The 17,802-nt window shown below is 51.1% G+C and overlaps 1 pseudogene across 1 annotated transcript in view; it reads left to right on the forward strand.

Annotated features, from left to right (window-relative positions):
- Positions 1-17,802, forward strand: part of LOC146813571 (E3 ubiquitin-protein ligase TRIM39-like) — a 187,983-nt pseudogene that overhangs the window by 45 nt on the left and 170,136 nt on the right. The window contains exons 1-2 of the transcript XR_014966996.1: positions 1-137; positions 5,299-5,394. The exon at positions 1-137 is cut by the window's left edge and continues 45 nt beyond it. The product of XR_014966996.1 is annotated as an E3 ubiquitin-protein ligase TRIM39-like (transcript). The remainder of the gene's footprint in view (positions 138-5,298; positions 5,395-17,802) is intronic.

Below are 17,802 nucleotides of genomic sequence, written 5' to 3' on the forward strand. Positions count from 1 at the left end.
TCAAGAGACGCACTCATACCTGAGTACCTCTCACTGCATCCTGCTCCTCTGAGTATCCTGATCATCAGTGAAGGCTCCGATGTCATCGAGGAGGGCTCCGAGAAGGAATCAGAGAAGGAATCAGATCTCTTCTACAGGTAATTCTGATGCATTCTCCTAGGACGGAGGGGATTAAACATCATCTGAAGGCAATGGTTAGTGTTATACAGTCTGGATAGGGGAGCCGAAGACCTTCCTCTTTTATCTAGTAGTGTGCTTGATGCAGTTTGTCTGGAGTAAATGAATTATAGTCTGTACACGGTCTGTGCAGGGCAAATGTAGAAATCACACCTAATCGCAGCACACACAATGCAGCAGTCACATTTACTGCTATGTTGCACAGGTGAGAAGGATTAAAACTGTGCAGAGTTGTATCTGCTAAGACTGACCTGCTGTTGTTGTCGTATCCTTCTCTGGTGCTCTCATTAGGCTGCCTTGCACGATGCACAGATTTGCACTATGCTGCAGAGGTGAGTTTGTGCTGTATAGAGGATTTGTTCTGGAAGCAGACCCTTCCAGTGTGAAGTCCTGAACTGAAACAAACTCAGAAGGACCCCAATCATTAGGACCCGTGCTGAGCTCCGCAACACACATGCAATCTGTATGTCGATAGTTTACATTTTGTGCAGGTCAATATTTCTATATTTGATATTTTAATGCACATCCACTGACAATCAGTCACTAGTCTTGATGCACAATGAGACAGCGACTCATTCTTGGCACACACTGACAATCAGTGGTCAGCAATGGCACTCACTGAGAGGGAATAGTCAGCATTGGTGCACACTGACACACACTAAGAGGCAATGGCCAGCACTGACACACTATGAGAGCCTATGGCGGACACTGGCACTCACAGAGGAAATGGCCAGCATTGATGCACACTATGAGGGCATGGTGAACACTGACACACACTGAGAGGCTATGGAAAGCACTGGCATAAACTGAGAGGTGATGGTCAGCATTAACGCACACTGAGAGGGCATGGTGTACACTGGCATAAACTGAGAGGCTACGATGGTAACTGGAATATACTGAGTGTCGATGGTCAGCATTAACGCACACTGAGAGGCGATGGAAAGCACTGGCATAAACTGAGAGGTGATGGTCAGCATTAACGCACACTGAGAGGGCATGGTGTACACTGGCATAAACTGAGAGGCTACGATGGTAACTGGAATATACTGAGTGTCGATGGTCAGCATTAACGCACACTGAGAGGCGATGGAAAGCACTGGCATAAACTGAGAGGTGATGGTCAGCATTAACGCACACTGAGAGGGCATGGTGTACACTGGCATAAACTGAGAGGCTACGATGGTAACTGGAATATACTGAGTGTCGATGGTCAGCATTAACGCACACTGAGAGGCGATGGAAAGCACTGGCATAAACTGAGAGGCTAAGGTGGACACTGGAATATACTGAGAAGCGATTGTCACCATTAACGCACACTGTGAGGGCATGGTGTACACTGGCATAAACTGAGTGACGATGCCCAGCATTGGTACACACAGAGGCGATGGCCAGCATTGGCACACACTGAGAGGCGATGGCCAGCATTGGCACACACTGAGAGGCGATGGCCAGCATTGGCACACACTGAGAGGCAATGGCCAGCACTGACACACTATGAGAGCCTATGGTGTACACTGGCACTCACAGAGGAAATGGCCAGCATTGATGCACACTGAGAGGGCATGGTGAACACTGGCACACACTGAGAGGCTATGGAAAGCACTGGCATAAACTGAGAGGCTAAGGTGGACACTGGAATATACTGAGAAGTGAGGGTCAGCATTAACGCACACTGAGAGGGCATGGTGTACACTGGCATAAACTGAGTGACGATGCCCAGCATTGGTACACACTGAGAGGCGATGCCTAGCATTGGCACACACTGAGAGGCGATGGCCAGCATTGGCACACACTGAGAGGCAATACTCAGCATTGGTGCCCAGACATGCACACCATATATAATTGACAACAAGAGCACCCATATAAGGTCGACCAGGGATCATGGGAATCATGTAATTATAAACAACAAAGGTCCCTAGGTAAAAATAAGATAGAGAAGGGAGTAAATAAGGACCCAATCAGTGCTTATTTTCCAGAGACTTGTCCAGCTGGACAGTGGTCATAAGTTTTTACTGATATAATAGTTTGAAAAACAATTTACAAAGGAATTCTCAAAGTTGGACACAAGCCTGTGTACCGTACAGTTAATAGAGGAGAAAATATTTACAAAAGACAAGGTTCAGGCAAGAACATGTTTGTAGCAATTGACAAGAAATAGAAAATGGAATTAACAAACATTACATAGAGCACCCTTATGTATATAACATAATGTCGTTAGGAACATATAGGGTGTGTACAAATGTCGACGACGTTTCGATCCTCACACGTAATATTGGGATCATCATCAGGACAACATAAATAAGGCCTGTACAATTTAAACCTGAATAACTAAATGAAGGAAGGGAAAAGAGAGGAGAAAAAAGAGTAATTATAAAATGAGAAGGAAAATTAATAAAAAACGGTCTGACTAAGCACACTGTGACTTTGCTTGTGGGAAGAATTAATTATCGCCGTCGTGAAGCAAGAGTGAAGGTGAAAGGGAATGACCTCTACTAGAGGGTGGAGTGAGACTATGACATAATACAAGGAATAGGATGTTCCAATATTGCCCTTGAACTAGAAAAACAATAGAAGGAGGGACAATGCGAAGATATGCATGCCCGTTATTGTTGCATGCAAAGTATTATAGAGAATTAAAACGGCGAAAACCGGAGAGTGAGAGTGAAACGGTGGTCCGGCGAATAATAAGACATTGCAGGTGAATTTAATCTGTAATGTACCGTTGTCACAATTTAGCGTGACGAAAAGTGAAGGGGGAGCAGTGAGCCGACGAATAATGAGTAATTAAAACGTTGTGAGCAGGGGAACGAGGCAGTAACAGCATGAGACTAACCAGCAGCGGGAGTATGGGGGGAAGGTCCGGGTGCCGTGTTGCGGGTCCAAGGGCGGAGTGGCGCCAAGGCAACAATGTGGGGCGAAGGCATCCGCTGGCGTTTTAGAATGTTGGATTCAGTGACGAAGTGCTGTGGAGGCAAAGTGAATAATTTGGAGTGGGAGTGAAGGACCCAGGGAGTTAACGAGGGGCAGCATTGCCGAAGGGCGGTAAAACTCACCAGAATGGGGCTGAGGGCTGCAAATCATTTAAAGTAATTGGAGTCGGCAAGGTTGCTCGACTAGCCCTCGGCCCTCGGACTCGCAACACGGCCCCCGGACCTTCCCCCCATACTCCCGCTGCTGGTTAGTCTCATGCTGTTACTACCTCGTTCCCCTGCTCACGACGTTTTAATTACTCATTATTCGTCGGCTCACTGCTCCACCTTCACTTTTCGTCACGCTAAATATCGACAACGGTACATTACAGATTAAATTCACCTGCAATGTCTTATTATTCGCCGGACCACCGTTTCAGTCTCACTCTCCGGTTTTGGCCGTTTTAATTCTCTATAATACTTTGCATGCAACAATAACGGGCATGCATATCTTCGCATTGTCCCTCCTTCTATTGTTTTTCTAGTTCAACGGCAATATTGGAACATCCTATTCCTTGTATTATGTCATAGTCTCACTCCACCCTCTAGTAGAGGTCATTCCCTTTCACCTTCACTCTTGCTTCACGACGGCGATAATTAATTCTTCACACAAGGAAAGTCACAGTGTGCTTAGTCAGACCGTTTTTTATTAATTTTCCTTCTCATTTTATAATTACTCTTTTTTCTCCTCTCTTTTCCCTTCCTTCATTTAGTTATTCAGGTTTAAATTGTACAGGCCTTATTTATGTTGTCCTGATGATGATCCCAATATTACATGTGAGGATCGAAACGTCGTTGACATTTGTACACACCCTATATGTTCCTAACGACATTATGTTATATAAATAAGGGTGCTCTATGTAATGTTTGTTAATTCCATTTTCTATTTCTTGTCAATTGCCACAAACATTTCCTTGCCTGAACCTTGTCTTTTGTAAATATTTTCTCCTCTATTAACTGTACGGTATACAGGCTTGTGTCCAACTTTGAGAATTCCTTTGTAAATTGTTTTTCAAACTATTATATCAGTAAAAACGTATGACCACTGTCCAGCTGGACAAGTCTCTGGAAAATAAGCACTGATTGGGTCCTTATTTACTCCCTTCTCTATCTTATTTTTACCTAGGGACAGACATGCACACCAGCACAGATTGTCCAGCTTTGAAAAACACCAAATCTCTCTGGTCAGCCTTGACACGAATTGAGTCTCCATGGTAACATTTTACACACATTGACAGACATTTCAGCTTTTGCACGCACAATAAGCAACCGTCAACACATGGTACATAGAGAGAGCCACAGTCCAGCCTTTTATACGTTGTAAGTGGCAGCTGGATAAGGATCATGCAGTGCGGCACAATACAGACTTGATACATACAGTAAGTTTCAGTCCAGATGTGGCACACACTGAGGGTCTCTAGACAGTCTCCGGAGCCACACAGAGTCCCTGACATGTCTTGCATCAAACTGAGACTTACTTCCAGCCTTGGCACATACACTAAGGGTCACTCTCCTTTCCTCACAGATTTTTTGCCTGGAGCCAATGCACACTGATCAGTCTTGGTGCACACTCAGATTCATTGTTTAATCTTGGCATATCCTGAGAGCCACTGGTTGATCTTGGCAAATAAGTAGAGCCACTTACCATCTTGACACACACTGAGAGTCAGTGATCAGTCTAGACTCACACTGAGAGTCAGTGATCAGACTATCCACACTGAAACTCAGTGAAAAGTCTTGGTACTCACTGAGACTCAGTGACCCATCTTGGCAGACACTGAGACTCAGTGACTAGTCTTGGTACAAACCGAGACTCGTTGACCAGTCTTGTCACACACTGAGACTCAGTGACCAGACTTGGCAAACACTGAGACTCAGTGACCAGTCTTGGCACATACTGAGACTCAGTGACCAGCCTTGGCACACACGGAGACTCAGTGACCAGTCTTGTCACACAATGAGACTCAGTGACCAGTCTTGGCAAACACTGAAACTCAGGGACCAGTCTTGGTACCCACTGAGACTCAGTGAACGGACCTTATGCACACTAACATTCATGGGAGTAACTTCTCACACTAACTGAGGATATTACGAGCCATCCTTTGATATGATATGTAAAATTAAACACAGGATTCTGTGATTTCTTCTCCAGGTGGCGATGAGATCCCTCGTTTAAGGAAGCAGGCGATAACCCTGGGAGTCATGATTGTAGTCAACACATTCATAAACATCGTGCTCTACCGTCTGGGTAAGAAGTGTGGAGTTGACTTTCAGACACCCTAAGAACCCCATGACATGTGAAAGGGCCTCTCTGCCTTAGATTTTATTAGAAAAACTCCAAATGAAAAGAAATAGAGGCTCCTGACTCTACATTGTAACCACAGAATTGCAGTGAGGAGGTGGTCGTCGGCCGCAGCAGTAATGTCTGATTCAAAGTTTTGTCTTAAACATTGTTTCATATGTGCATTCACCTGGATGATGAAGATGATGATTAGTATTAAGTGTCCCGAGGGGTGACAGTTGCGGAAGGCTCCTGCAGGGGGCGTCGTGGTCAGTGGTGATGACGATGATGACGATGACGATGATGTGTCAGTGAGGTTCGCTGTGAAGAGCTGTGGAAGGCTCCTGAAGGGGGCGCCGTGGTCAGTGATGATGATGATGATGAGTCAGAGAGGTTTGCTGTGAAGAGCTGTGGAAGGCTCCTGAAGGGGGCGCCGTGGTCAGTGATGATGATGATGAGTCAGAGAGGTTTGCTGTGAAGAGCTGTGGAAGGCTCCTGAAGGGGGCGCCGTGGTCAGTGATGATGATGAGTCAGAGAGGTTTGCTGTGAAGAGCTGTGGAAGGCTCCTGAAGGGGGCGCCGTGGTCAGATGATGATGATGAGTCAGAGAGGTTCACTATGAAGAGCTGTGGAAGGCTCCTGAAGGGGGCGCTGTGGTCAGTGATGATGATGATGATGATGAGTCAGAGAGGTTTGCTGTCAGGAGCTGTGGAGGCTCCTGAAGGGGGCGCTGTGGTCAGTGATGATGATGAGTCAGAGAGGTTTGCTGTGAAGTGTTGTGGAGGCTCCTGAAGGGGGCGCCGTGGTCAGTGATGGTGATGATGATGTGTCAGAGAGGTTTGCTGTGAAGAGCTGTGGAAGGCTCCTGAAGGGGGCGTCGTGGTCAGTGATTATGATGATGATGTGTCAGAGAGGTTTGCTGTGAAGAGCTGTGGAAGGCTCCTGAAGGGGGCGCTGTGGTCAGTGATGATGATGAGTCAGAGAGGTTTGCTGTGAAGTGTTGTGGAGGCTCCTGAAGGGGGTGCCGTGGTCAGTGATGATGAAGATGATGATGAGTCAGAGAGGTTTGCTGTGAAGAGCTGTGGAAGGCTCCTGAAGGGGGCGCCGTGGTCAGTGATGATGATGAGTCAGAGAGGTTTGCTGTGAAGAGCTGTGGAAGGCTCCTGAAGGGGGCGCCGTGGTCAGTGATGATGATGATGAGTCAGAGAGGTTTGCTGTGAAGAGCTGTGGAAGGCTCCTGAAGGGGGCGCCGTGGTCAGTGATGATGATGAGTCAGAGAGGTTTGCTGTGAAGAGCTGTGGAAGGCTCCTGAAGGGGGCGCCGTGGTCAGATGATGATGATGAGTCAGAGAGGTTCACTATGAAGAGCTGTGGAAGGCTCCTGAAGGGGGCGCTGTGGTCAGTGATGATGATGATGATGATGAGTCAGAGAGGTTTGCTGTCAGGAGCTGTGGAGGCTCCTGAAGGGGGCGCTGTGGTCAGTGATGATGATGAGTCAGAGAGGTTTGCTGTGAAGTGTTGTGGAGGCTCCTGAAGGGGGCGCCGTGGTCAGTGATGGTGATGATGATGTGTCAGAGAGGTTTGCTGTGAAGAGCTGTGGAAGGCTCCTGAAGGGGGCGTCGTGGTCAGTGATTATGATGATGATGTGTCAGAGAGGTTTGCTGTGAAGAGCTGTGGAAGGCTCCTGAAGGGGGCGCTGTGGTCAGTGATGATGATGAGTCAGAGAGGTTTGCTGTGAAGTGTTGTGGAGGCTCCTGAAGGGGGTGCCGTGGTCAGTGATGATGAAGATGATGATGAGTCAGAGAGGTTTGCTGTGAAGAGCTGTGGAAGGCTCCTGAAGGGGGCGCCGTGGTCAGTGATGATGATGAGTCAGAGAGGTTTGCTGTGAAGAGCTGTGGAAGGCTCCTGAAGGGGGCGCCGTGGTCAGTGATGATGATGATGAGTCAGAGAGGTTTGCTGTGAAGAGCTGTGGAAGGCTCCTGAAGGGGGCGCCGTGGTCAGTGATGATGATGAGTCAGAGAGGTTTGCTGTGAAGAGCTGTGGAAGGCTCCTGAAGGGGGCGCCGTGGTCAGATGATGATGATGAGTCAGAGAGGTTCACTATGAAGAGCTGTGGAAGGCTCCTGAAGGGGGCGCTGTGGTCAGTGATGATGATGATGATGATGAGTCAGAGAGGTTTGCTGTCAGGAGCTGTGGAGGCTCCTGAAGGGGGCGCTGTGGTCAGTGATGATGATGATGATGATGAGTCAGAGAGGTTTGCTGTGAAGTGTTGTGGAGGCTCCTGAAGGGGGCGCCGTGGTCAGTGATGGTGATGATGATGTGTCAGAGAGGTTTGCTGTGAAGAGCTGTGGAAGGCTCCTGAAGGGGGCGTCGTGGTCAGTGATTATGATGATGATGTGTCAGAGAGGTTTGCTGTGAATTGTTGTGGAGGCTCCTGAAGGGGGCGCCGTGGTCAGTGATGATGCATCAGAGAGGTTTCCTGTGAAGAGCTGTGGAAGGCTCCTGAAGGGGGCGCCGTGGTCAGTGATGATGCATCAGAGAGGTTTGCAGTGAAGAGCTGTGGAAGGCTCCTGAAGGGGGCACCGTGGTCAGTGATGATGCATCAGAGAGGTTTGCAGTGAAGAGCTGTGGAAGGCTCCTGAAGGGGGCGCCGTGGTCAGTGATGATGATGATGAGTCAGAGAGGTTTGCTGTGAAGTGTTGTGGAGGCTCCTGAAGGGGGCGCCGTGCTCAGTGATGATGATGATGATGATGAGTCAGAGAGGTTTGCTGTGAAGAGCTGTGGAGGCTCCTGAAGGGGGCGTCGTGGTCAGTGATGATGATGATGTGTCAGAGAGGTTTGCTGTGAAGTGTTGTGGAGGCTCCTGAAGGGGGCGCTGTGGTCAGTGATGATGATGGTGATTATTCGTATTAAGTGTTCCGAGTGCTGAGAGTTGCAGGGATGATGATCTGGGGTCATGAGGGCACACGCAGGAGCAGTTCATAACATGCAAAGACAATCCGTGTCAGGGGACTCGTCATAGGGCCACTGCAGCTTGCACCACCCGTTGCCCCTGCGAGTGACAGCACCAACACGCTACTAACCATCGCACTCCTACACGTGTGACCAGACAGACTATTCCAGGCCCCAGAGCTATCAGAATGGCTTGGCAGTCATTTATAATGTATACTGAATTAATAAATAACTGTTCTTCTCATCTCTGACTTAGACAAACAGCGCCACCATGTGGCAGCCTGTCATAGGTGCGGACAATTAAATGCCAGTGCTGAGCACCAGGAACCACTGGCTCAAATTAGGTCCTAGGCAAGAGTAAGTACACATTCTTGATAGTGTCTCTCTGGGGTGGATCAAGTGACACTGCTGAAGGAAGAGGCCTGAGAAGGACATTATGCAGCAGAGGTAAAGTGAGAGACAGAGACAGTGAGCGAGACAGTAACATGAGGTGTGTGATCTGAAGTGAGATGAAGTGATGTAGGCATATTAAAAACTGATATTTGAGAGATAAGTCATGATGATGCCTCCAGTGGACTCACAGATAAACAGAAATCAGGGGAAAGTCCAGAAAGTGTAAGAAACAAGCAAGATGGCACAGTGGGCATTGCAATACCAACACAAGGGCCACAGAACCCTGACATGAGCCCCTGAGAGGATCCAATAACCCAGTCGGGACCATGATTTGTGTACTGCTGATGTATATGTGCCTTCCCTCACACCTGGATGTCTATCTCTCCAAATATCCCTCATGTGGAATGTATGCATAATGTCATGTATTACTTTGCTTGAACGTTTCCCCTGCCAGGATGTGTCTGCGCTTCTGGTAACGTCCAGATCGAGGTATGTATTCATGTCACCCCCCCATATCACTAGATCAGATTGCTTTTGGAATAATGTAGTTTTGAGGCCATGAAAAAAGTCACTGGGGCCATAGGTGTTTATAATCATGAGAACGGTACCCGCCAAGTTCCCCCGCACCAGGGTAAATCACCCTAGATGGTCCAAATCCATCGACAGTAACTTGAATGGCGTTCCTTTTTTAACCAAGATCATCAGCCCCCTATCATAGCTAGGATAGGAAGCGGCCGCTTTTACCATGGCCCACCTGCCTCCTACCCAATTCTCCCCCACCCGTGTCAAGTGCGTCTCCTGTAACAACAGCAACTGGACATGTTGTCTGTCCAGACAGGCAAACACCTGTCGAATTTTTGGGGGATTATTCAGTCCCCTGACGTTCCAAGTCATCAGACGAATGTCATTATCTGTCATCCCCAGTTGTTGTGGAGCAGTGATGTTGCACGTGGACTGTCGTGCTTGCCATGCACTACCAAAACAGCTGTTCCTGGTATATCTATTGCGCCACACTGTAAAACCAGATAAACCAACCACCCACAGCCCCACCCACTTCAGCATCCCTATCACGCCAAACACATGTCCCCAGCAACATTCGTAACAAACAAATAACCAACTTGGGTAATACCCACATGGTGGACATCCAGGAGCCCTTCCCCACCTGCAAGCAGGCGGTGTCAGGCAGGAGAACCATGAACCCACCGTGCACATGTATGTAGTAACATTAAAACTGTTTCTACCCAGTAGCAGTGATAGCCCCCCTTAATATTTACTTGCCAGCGAGAATTTTGAACTCTAATGCAGAATTCTCCACCACAGCGTATATTAAAGTTCTAGAGATACACTGGTCATATGCAATACCATCCCCTACACATGTTCTGCCCTGCGGTATAGTCGAGGTCTCAAACAACTACTGTTCGGATTCTCAGTATGCGCCCTCAGCTTTCCCCGTGCAAAACAGCCCCCAAGAAAAGGATGCAGGGAGACATGGGGCAAAGGCCGCTCTCTAGTCTTCTGTGTCAGATCTTGCTGAGCGTCTCGGAGATGTCGTTCTTGGATCCTTTCCATTGCTACAAAATCTGTTTTACGAAATCCTGAGCTCCCTTGAGACTGGAACACTTTTACCTTGCCATCCACCGTGACCTTCAGCCGGGCAGGGTACAGCATTGCATATGGTATCTCCAGAGCACATAGTCTCCTCTTCACCTCCGTGTACTCCCTGCGAGCCGTTTGCACTGCGATAGTGAAGTCAGGGAAATAAGACACCACGTTGCCCTGATAACACATGGTCTGCTTCTCCCGTGCCATCCGAAGGACCGAGTCACCGTCTCTATAGTTTAGGATCTTTGCAACAATAGGGTATGGTAGAGCTCCCGGAGGAGGCCTGGGCGCCAACGAGCGATACGCGCACTCCATAATAAGCACCTGCGAGAGGTTCTCAGCTCCAAAAAGTTATTTTAGCATTACCTCCACATAGTCCTCGAGGCGGCCTTTGTTCGTACTCTCGGGAACCCCAGTTATTCGTAGATTGCACCTCCGAGAGTGAGCCTCCAGGTCTTTTGATTTAGCTCTGATAACCTCCACAAGCTTCTCCATTTCTCGGCATTGACCCAACGTGGCATGCGATTCATCTTCCACCGCTGATATTAGCTGCGCAGCCATTGTGAGTCGCTCCCCCTGTTTATCCTAAGTGGCCTGCATGTTGTCCATCCGCATGGATAGTCCATCTGTCTTACTATTGATGGCTTGCAAGCTCTGCTGGATATCCTGCAGGGAGGCCTCCAAGGAGGAAAGCTGTGGTTGCGGCTGCTCCAGCTCCGTGTCAGAGTGTGTACCAGTCGGACCGGTCGACCGCTGAGAGTCGAAGGACAGTTTAGTTTGCTGTTTGTCTGTGTAAGATGTGGGGTCACCAAGAATTAAGGGGGTAACGTGACTCGAGCGGCTGGGCACCCAAAGGCCTATGTGTTAAGCGACCATACAACACACACATCCTCTGAAGCAGTAAACGCACACAATAAGGTGAATGCAAATTAATCAGATTTATCTAATCAAAGGAGCACGCACAGTTTCTTAGATGGCAATGGATCTCAACTTGTATACATTAACATTTGCATTACCGCATTTCATTACGGTTACCTCAGCAATCCCTGCAGATCTTTAGCACAGGCTTCACCAGTGCTGCGGGCAGGGGCCTGCATACACGGCACTACTGGTTTCTACAAGGAAACAAATGCACATGAACCTAACTTGGGTAATGAAGCACTTCTCGTATACTTTGAACCTGAGGCACCCCTGAGCATAACTTGAGGTTGAAGCGCTGCTCGTTTACATCAAGGATTAGGCACTCCTGGGCCTAACGTAAGGAGAACCCGCTACACGTCTACCTAACACATTGAGCACTTCCAAGCATACCCTGAGGATAAAGCGTTACTGGTACACAGAGCGCATTGCACGTATGAACACACCTTGAAGATAAAGCGCTGCTCGTATATGGAGGGCATTGCACTTATGAACACACCTTGAAGATAAAGCGCCGCTCATACACGGAGCACATTGCACTTAAGAACACAACGTGAAGATAGAGCGCTGCTCGTACACAGAGCGCATGGCACTTAAGAACACAACGTGAAGATAGAGCGCTGCTCGTACATAGGCCGCATTGAGCACTTGTGAGCACAACCTGAGGATAAGCGCTACTCAGACATAGAACGCATTGAGCACTTGTGAGCACAACCTGAGGATAAGCGCTACTCGGACATAGAACGCATTGAGCACTTGTGAGTCAAGCAGGCGGCAGTCCCCAGGCAAGGGTAATCCCACGGAGGGGGAATTCAAAGTCCGGAGGGACGGAGGGAAATCCCACGGAGGGGGGAAAGTCAAAGTCTCTATGTGCGGTGTCGCTCCCACTCGGCAGGGGGTGCACCGGGGCCTTCCCAAGCCTTCCGGGGAGCAGGGCGGGGCGAGTCCCAGGCCTTCACACGGCCACGCTACCTCCCAGCCCCCGGGGGTTACCTCTACCTCGTCATTCGTCTCCGCTCCGGGCCCTTCGGTTGATGCGCGCAATGGCGCGGGACACGTCACGGCCACTCACTCCTCCTCCCAACGCTGTGACGGGAGCGACGGGGCCCCGGGCTTCTCCGCGGGCCCCGACTCGGCGCTGACACGTCCCTGAGGCCTCCGTGCCGCGGCGGTGATCACGCTGCTGGTCCTAGCACCAGGGGGGGTCACAAGTTAAGCGGGAGCTCTGCCAGCTCCGTGTTCGCCGGTAGATCAACGCGGGGGATCCCAGGCCAGGTTTGGGAGCGCAGGGGACACAGCGTTAGTACCTGGTTGATCCCCAGCAGTCAGGCAATCAGTCAGTTTTAGTATTCAGCTTTTTGGCATGAAGTTCCAGTATTCAGCTTTTGTCATGAAGTTTCAATATTCAGCTCTGGCGGCGCAGATGACTCTGGCGCCCTTGGGGGTTCTGTTCCTTGGGGGTAGGGAATGAGTTGGTGACCAGGTCCTTCCTAGTCAGGCTGGGCAGAGGTTCCCTGGGTCCTCCTACCGCTGGGCAAGATCAGTGGGTTTTACAGGATCCCTCACTCACCTAAGAGGCAGCACCTAAGCCCTGTCACTCTCAGAGGCATAAATCCCTGGCTAGGCCCTACCGCCTAAAACTCCTGCGTGGATTCTCCAGCTCTGCATTACCCCAACTGGCCAACTAACTAGAAAAAGTTCCCTCCCTCACTTAAGTAGCCCTAGGTCAGGTGACCTCTAGCCAAGGCGGCAAAAGTAAAAACCACACCTCCCTTCTAGAAGGTTCCAGCACATTCCAGGAGCTTCCCCACTCTACCTATGGGACAAAAAGGTGGGCTGGTGTCGCAACATTGCTGTGGGGTCCCAGCCAGCTCCTGGCAGCTAGGGTGCTACTAATAAAGACCACTCTGCAGTAGCAGGGGTCTGTGGCAGTCATCTTGGGAGAAGGGAGCACCTGCACCTTAACACTGATTGGCAATGAAAAAGCGCCCGGAGACCTAGTCCAACATAAAAATGAGGGTGGAAAAAATGAGGCACGATCAAAAATAGAAGGGGAGACCACCCTAGGGCTGACAGGTCTAACACGCGTCCCCCCAGCCGAAAGAGGGGAGAGCTACCCAACCTCTAGGGAGTTCTCATCACTAAGGCGGAAAAACCGGGAGAGACCGTCAGCATTGGCGTGATCAACTCCGGGCCGATGTTCCACCCGAAAATCCATCCCCTGTTGGGAAATGGACCACCTCAACAACTTGGGGTTTTCGCCTCTCATCTGCATGAGCCAGCGAAGGGGGCGGTGGTCGGTCTGACTGAGGAAGTGAGTTCCAAAGAGATATGGCCTCAACTTCTTCAGAGCCCAGACCACCGCGAAGGCTTCTCTCTCAATGGTGCTCCATCGCCGTTCCCGAGGGAGGAGTCTTCGAGATATGAAGGCCACTGGTTGATCTTGGCCCTCAGTGTTGAGTTGCGAGAGCACCGCACCTATGCCGTGCTCTGAGGCGTCTGTCTGCACAATGAATTCCTTGCTGAAATCTGGTGTTGCTAGTACTGGAGCGGTACACATCGCATGTTTCAGCGTGTCAAAGGCTTCTTGGCAAGCAGCTGTCCATATGACCTTGCGAGGTTGCTTCTTCGAGGTCAATTCCGTCAAGGGGGTTACGATGGTACCATATCCCTTGACGAACCGGCGGTAATACCCAGTGAGGCCGAGGAAAGCTCGGACCTCTGTTTGGGTCTTGGGGGGCTCCCAAGCCAAGATGGCCTCTATTTTGGCCTGGAGGGGTTGCACCTTACCTCCGCCCACCAGGTGTCCCAGGTACACGACAGATCCCTGTCCAATCTGGCACTTGCTGGCTTTAACTGTTAGGCCAGCTCACTTAAGCGCTTGCAATACCTCCTGGAGGTGTTGCAGATGGTCCTCCCAGGTGCTACTGAAGACAGCTATGTCATCCAGGTAGGCCGCTGAGAAGGACTCCAGACAAGATAGTACCTGATTCACTAACCGCTGGAATGTGGCCGGAGCATTTTTGAGCCCAAAGGGCATCACTCGGAACTGGTAGTGGCCCTCGGGGGTGGAGAACGCTGTCTTCTCCCTTACTCCATCGGCCATGGCAATCTGCCAATATCCGGATGTCAGATCAATGGTGCTGAGGTACCGGGCTGCTCCCAGCCGGTCCACCAGCTCGTCTGCACGTGGGATGGGGTGAGCATCTGTCTTCGTGACAGAGTTCAACCCCCTATAGTCCACACAAAACCGAAGTTCTGGTGTGGTACCCGGTGGGGCCGCTTTCGGCACCAATACCACCGGACTAGCCCACGGGCTGCTGGAAGGTTCTATCACCCCCAGCTCCAGCATCTTGGCCACCTCACGCTGGATGCTATCCTTCACTCGGTCAGAGAGCCGGTAAGACTTGTTCTTCACCGGGGGGCTGTCCCCTGTGTCCACATCATGGGTACATAGATGAGTGATTCCAGGCGTGAGGGAGAACAACGAGGCGTACTGTCCCAGGACATGGCGACGGTCCCCCTGTTGCTCTGGGGTCAAGGATGGGGAGAGGACTACACCTTCCACCGAACCATCCTTCTCCTATACCGCTAGAAGGTCAGGAAGAGCTTCACTCTCTTCCTCTTCACTCCCATCCGTCACCATAAGGAGAGCAAGCTCTGATCGCTCATGGTGCGGCTTCAGGCGGTTGACGTGGAGCACCCTGAGGGGCTGACGGGGGGTCTTTAAATCCACAATGTAGGTGGTCTGGCCTCGTCGCTCCACAATGTTGTACGGGCCAGTCCACCGGTCCTGGAGGGCACAAAGCTCCCCAGGTTCCATGACCCACACCTTCTTTCCAACGTCCAACTCGACCGTCCGAGCATTGCGGTCATACCACTCCTTCATAACGGTCTGGCTAGCTTCTAGGTTCTCTGAGGCCGCCTTCCACAGCTTGGCCATCTGGCTGCGGAACGCCAGCATGTAGCTGACAATGTCGCGGGGAAGCTTCTGCGAAGTCTTCTCCCACCCCTCCTTAACCAAGCTGAGGGGCCCCCTAACGGAATGGCCATAGAGCAACTCAAACGGGCTGAACCGGACTCCCTTCTGCGGGACCTCCCGATAGGAGAACAACAAGCAGGGGAGGAGGACGTCCCATTTACACCTCAAGCCCTCTGGCAGGCTTCGGATCATTCCCTTCAACGTCTTATTGAAGCGCTCTACAAGTCCGTTAGTCTGGGGCTGGTAAGGAGTGGAGAACCAGTAGGTCACCCCACACTCCTTCCACATGGCCTGCATGTAGGCCGACATAAAATTCGTGCCCCTGTCCGACACCACGACCTTGAGGAATCCCACTCGGGTAAAAATCCCCAACAGTGCCCTCGCCACCACCGGTGCAGTGATGGTCCTTGGAGGAATAGCCTCTGGGTACCGAGTGGCGTGGTCCACCAAAACCAGGATGAACCGGAGTCCCGCTGCGGTCGTAAGGGTCCAATGGCCCAACAATATCGATACCAACCCTCTCAAAAGGGGTCCCGACCACCGGGAGCGGTTCCAAAGGGACCTTCAATTTAGTCCCAGTCTTGCCATTAGCCTGGCAAGACTTACAGGTCTTACAAAAGGTGTCTGAGGCAATTCTCATCCTGGGCCAATAAAAATGTGGGACCAACCGTGCAAAGGTTTTGTCTTGACCCAGATGTCCGGCTAAGGGTATCTCGTGCGCTAACTCCAGCAGGAAGGCCCGGTAACATTGGGGGACCACTATGGCCCTCGAAGATCCATGTACCGGCACCCTGGGCTCACTGTATAGGAGACCATCCTCCCAATACACATGATATACTCCCATCTCCTGACTGGCCACTTGGGCTTCGGCCTGTCGCCGCATGCCTTCAAGCGTGGGGCATGCCCTTTGTGCCTGACAAAATTCCTCCCGGGTAGGCCCTCCTTCCACATGCCAGTCAGCAAGGGTCGGCAAGTCCTCCACGGGAACGACATCCACCTCCGTGGACTCCGGGGGCACCTCTGCGGCCTCCCCATCCATCTCACGGGGCATGTCCTCTACCACCTTCTTCTTTCCACTTTTGGCGTGGGGTTGGGCCATGATTCCAGGCTCCAACCCGGGGTGAGTTCCATGCCGGGCAGCCATGGACCGCGTGACTACGCAAGTCCAACCTGGTAATCCCAGCATCTCGGTGTGAGCTCGAAACTCAACATCTCTCCACTTGGTGTGCTCCAGGTCGTTCACTAGCAAGCACCCCACAGGCAAGGCAGGGCTCACCGCAACTCTCAGTAGGCCGTTGACTCCTCCCCACTCAAATGGAACCCGAGCCACTGGATAGTGACTCACACTGCCGTCAGCCAATACGGCCGGATGGAACTCCTCGGGTACTACATGGTCTGGGGACACCAGCCGCCTCACTACGGTGGTCATGCTGGCACCTGTGTCCCTCAGAGCCTCCACCTCCTCCCCGTTAACTCTCACCCTCTGCTGATATTTAGCAGTGTTCGGGGGCAGGGACACTACGGGGACCACCTCTCTATCCACGAGTGAAACCAGGGTCAGGCCTGTCCACTCCCCTTCCCTATCTAAGGGCAGCTCCTCCCCAAGCGCTATACTACTTACCCCGGGGCTTTTCCCGCCCGTTGGGGCTGGGGGTCGCTTGCGACACTTGGGATCTCCCTTGTAGTGTCCAATCTCCCCACATTCGTAGCACCGCACAATCCTTGGCTGCTGACTCCTGTCAGGGTAAGTGGGTCTTGTGGAATTGGACGGGGGTGGGGTTCCTACTCCCTTCCCAAACTTATTTTGGGGGCCTTTAGAGAACTCCACCTTTTTATCTCCCCCCTCTTTCTTCTGAGGGAAACCCTGTCCGCCTTTCGAGCCATCTCCCCCGGGGCCCTTGTGAGACACTCGGGTGCTCACCCACATATCTGCCTCCTCCGCAAGCTCACAGGGATCCATCAACTTGCGGTCCACCAGATGTTGGCGCAGCTCCGGAAAGCACTTATCCAAGAGGTGCTCCCTTAAAAAAAGATTGTACAACCCTTGGTAGTCCTGCACCTCGCTGACACGCACCCAACCATCTAGTGCCTTGCGGGCATAGTCAAAAAAATCCACCCAAGTCTGTGTGGACAGCTTATGGCTGCCACGGAACTTCTGCCTATACCTCTCGGGGTTGAGATCAAATTTCTTAAGTAAGGCCTCCTTCATGGGGGCATACCTGACCTGATCTGCCTTGGCCAAATATAACAGGGTGTCCCTGACATTGGGAGGTATATAGCGATATAGGCCACCTCCCCAATTGCTCTTGGGTACCCCATGGGCAGTCAAGGCTACCTCGTATGCCTCCAACCATTTGGCAATATCGTCCCCCACTGTGTAGTTGGCAATGACTTCCTTGGGTAGATAAAATTTTGACTCATGAGACTCTTTAGGTACGCTGCCACCATTGTCCTTATTGGACGCATTTAATTGGAGGGCGCGCAGCTCCAGCTCCTTCAGCTGAAGCTCGTGCGCCAGCTTCTTTTCCTCC

This window comes from Triturus cristatus, chromosome 7 (assembly GCF_964204655.1).
Source record: "Triturus cristatus chromosome 7, aTriCri1.1, whole genome shotgun sequence".
Taxonomy (NCBI): Eukaryota; Metazoa; Chordata; class Amphibia; order Caudata; family Salamandridae; genus Triturus; species Triturus cristatus.